The sequence below is a fragment of the Eptatretus burgeri genome, chromosome 3 (genome assembly GCF_056783735.1).
Source record: "Eptatretus burgeri isolate ZD-2024b chromosome 3, Ebu_testis_v1, whole genome shotgun sequence".
NCBI classification, from domain to species: Eukaryota; Metazoa; Chordata; class Myxini; order Myxiniformes; family Myxinidae; genus Eptatretus; species Eptatretus burgeri.
This window is the reverse complement of record NC_140963.1, coordinates 116,401,334-116,405,431: the sequence shown is the minus strand read 5'-3', so window position 1 is coordinate 116,405,431 and position 4,098 is coordinate 116,401,334.

Genomic DNA, 4,098 nt, shown 5'->3' with positions numbered 1-4,098 from the left:
TGATTAAACGCCACCAGGATTTTGAGGAGGGGGAGAGGTTTGAGAGTTCAGACTTGAGATGAGAAAGATGTTGTTTTCTGGCTCTCCTGAGGGTAGCTACACACTTGTTCCGAGCTTTGTGGAAAGAACTGAGATTGCCCTCAGTTGGGTTTGCTTTCCATGAGGCAAAGGCAAGTTGTTTCAGGACAACTGCCTCGCCACAAGCTTCAGTAAACCAAGGGCGGGAGGAAGGGTAAGACAACTGAACACGAGAGGGGATAAATCTGTGCATGAGGGAGAGCAAGTTTCTTTGAAAGAATTCCCAGGATGAGTTGATGTTTGAGAAAGTAGTGATAGGAGACCAGTCTGTAAGTTTGATGGCTGCTCGGAGACCCTGCCAGTCGGCTTGAGTGAAATGCCAGACTCGACGGCGGTGAGGTGGTTCTCTGATAACAGCCAGAGAGATGTCCACTTTAATAAGGACGTTAATGATGACGAACGTAGTGCCTTTTTCAGTACCAGCAAAGTATAATACATAGAAACTTCATACCTGATGCTTTGTCATCCTTCATTCTCTTTCTAGCCCACTCTCCAGGGTTTATTTTACGTTTTTTGCCCGCGTCACACCTGTTATCAGGGTTATCCTCATTCACACCATGCTGTCCAGCCTCCATGGTCGCCATTTTCACAGTTTGTCAAGTGACACATACTAGCATTTTGATTCTACAGTCATGGACTTAGGAACTTCTTGCTCAAACATTATGGACTTGGGTATTTCTTGCACTACATTTTAGTGAATTAAACAATAACCATATACCAATATACAGGACTTCATTGTTTAACCCCGCTTTTCACTTCACGTGCACAGGGTAATTACACACTATTAGGTGAAACCGAATTGTCCATGAAACATTAGGAATAGTGATTTTCTTAGTACAAGCTGCTGTTAGGGTGAGCTTCTTGATTGTGTCAAAAAACGCTTCTTTAAAGCAAATAACACTGTTTTTGCATGAATAAGGTTCCCGGTGTGGTTCAAGCTAAAGTGCACACTAGTTGAAGAAACACATACGTTTCTGCAGGAGAATACTAACTGTAGTGTCTCGGAACAAAAAGTTTGCAAAACTTGCTCAGCGCAGTGTTCTCGGTTCATATGCAGCACAAGGCTGTGGGGAAGCATCATTAGTTGTTCGGGTGAAGTTGTATCAATGATGCAATGCCCTCTGCTGGTTAGGGCAGGAATTAGTAATTTGTTCATGATGCTGGCGATGGCTTGCCTACTCTTTGTGAAGACCACCATTGGATCTCCAACGTCCGCCAACTAATGCGAGCAGACAGGACACCTGTTTGACGTCCATTAAAGAGACATCACAAAAGTTGATGAAACACCAGAATGATAGCTGGTTTATCGCTGGGTCAGGATTCGAGCTAAAGGTTAGACAGCTCAGAGGCGAGTGCACATACCTCTCAGCCATCCTGTCAGCCCACAATTACCTCCGCCACTGAAGATGGATGGGGGTTGTGTTTTTACATCTGTCTGTCTGAGTCGGATAACTCAAAACGTTGTGAACGGATTTGTACGAAATTTGCTGGATAGGTTGGGTGTGTAACAAGGAACAATTGATTCGGTTGTGTTGAAGAAACTTCAGCCCGGTGAAGGTATGCGATCGACTGAGTGTCCTTCTAGTCTTTTTTTATTTAAGTGATTCTTCACCATTCAGGGATCAGGCCAGAAACGATACATATCATGATATGATAACCGTTGTGAACGGATTATGATAAAACTTGGTGGATTGTTGTTGCTTTGTATGCAGCCTGTAGCTACTGGTTGCATCATTTTCTGGAAGCGCGGCTGTACCGCTGATGCAGTGCCCCCCCCGCCCCCCCCCAATTGCCAGTAACCTGGTACTCATTTTGCTGACTTCGGAATGATGATCGGCTGAATCAACCCACCTGGTGGCACAACAGGGGGTCGAACTCAAGACCCAAAGATCTTAAGCCAGCCACCTTAACCGCTTCACAAGATCTTAATCTAACCACCTTAACTATGAACTCCAAACCAGACTTACTCGGTGAATGATTGATAAGAACAAGCTAATTCGATTTTGGTTCAGATCCGGATGCAGGTCCCGTCTCTCAGTGGGATACAAAACGTAAACTGTTCAGCCTGGTGAAGATGTGCTCTCTCCCAAGTGTCCTTCTAATTGTTGCTGTTTTTGAATGCTTTGTACTTTTCTCGATAACATTTTGACAAAATTTCGTGGACGACTGAGTTGGTTTACAACGTTCTCCTCTTCCCAAGGAAGCATTATTGCTGCAGAAAGAAGCAATGAATATTTAACATGTGAAAAAAATCCTGCTGCACTGGACCCCACAAACCTCTCTGTCTCTGTCTCTGTCTCTGTCTCTGTCTCTCTCTCTTTTCCCCTTCTCAATGGGCTTGGAACCAATTTCCAACACTGTTCCGATCCAAGGGGGATGCCAATGCAATTGAGGAGACACGGACACAGACACAGCCACAGCCACACCTGGTTCTGTGGTTCAGATACTGCTCTGGCCGGGTCACTGCTGCAGACTTCCAGCTCTCAATCCACACCGAACTAGGCAACCCATTGAAGTCGCTGATCCGGCTGATATTGAAACCGAATGTGTGCGAGTTCACCAGTTCTGCCACACGATGGGGTTGGTACTACGAAGCTACGGTTCCATGAAGACATGCCACGGCTCACCATCGTCCAGTTTTGTGGTGAATGGAGAACACAGTGCTGCGTATCATCGGATCATCCCCCTGTCATTCGTGGTTACTCATGCAAATGTGCACTTAATCAATTAATCAGTCATTTACCATTCGTGCAATCATTCATTCGTGCAATCATTGGATCATTAAATATGGAACGGGCACAGGAGTTGGACATTTGGTTCATCGTATGATGCTCACTCTTTTTTTAAAAAATGTTTTAATCTAAATTAAAATACTTGCAAATACCACCTGTCGCTTCGCTGACGGGAATACTGAGAGATGGGTGAGAGGGAAAGGGGAGGGGGAGGGAGAGAAATAAGGGGGGGGGAGGGAGGGATGCCTCACATCACTATACTCTCCAGGAGGGGGGTGAGATCGAGAGAGAAGAAGAGAGAGAAGAAGAGAGAGAAGAAGAGAGAGGAGAAGAGAGAGGGATCGAGAGGAGAAGAGAGAGGGATCGAGAGGAGAAGAGAGAGGGATCGAGAGGAGAAGAGAGAGGGATCGAGAGGAGAAGAGAGAGGGATCGAGAGGAGATAGAGATGAGAGAGGGGAGAGAGATGAGAGAGGGGAGAGAGAGAGAGAGAGGGGAGAGAGAGAGAGAGAGGGGAGAGAGAGAGAGGGGAGAGGGGTGAGGGGAGAGAGAAGAGAGAGAGAGAGAGAGAGACAGAGCGAGAGAGAGGGGGAGAGAGAGGGAGAGAGAGGGAGAGAGAGAGGGAGGGAGAGAGAGAGAGAGAGAGAGGGAGAGGGAGAGAGAGAGGGGGGGGGAGAGGGAGGGGGAGAGGTAGAGAGAGAGGGAGAGGGAGAGGGAGAGGGAGAGGGAGAGGGAGAGGGAGAGAGAGACTTTTTTTAGACAGTAAATTAATTCAAATATGATTAATATGATTACAATAAAATACAACACATGGGGGTCTAGTTGTCTAGTTTTTTCATGTGCAGTACAAGGTCGCAAGTGGCATAATTGACTGAGGGTGTGGCAGTGCTGTTGATACAGTGCTCCCTGTAGGCGTTGCTCGAGCAGGAATTTGGAATTTGGCCAGGATACATTTGGTGAGGGGAGGGATCTTTAATGTCCACCAACTAATGCTGGCAGAGGGGACGCCAGGCTTAACATCATTACAAGGGACGGTGCACACCTTCATGATTCACCCAGTATGTGAAGCAAGAGAATGGCGTTTTTAGCTGTGTCGGGATTCAAACCCAGGCGAGACAGCTTCGAAGTGATTGTGCGTACCTTTAGGCCATCCTGCCAGCCCGACCCTTCCATGGTTAAACATCTCAGACCCGGGAATGATATAGTGATATATTTATGGGGATGGGGTGGAGGGGGGCTTAAACTGCGTCCAGTTTACCTTTGGCATTTCAAATCATGCTAGATAAAAAAA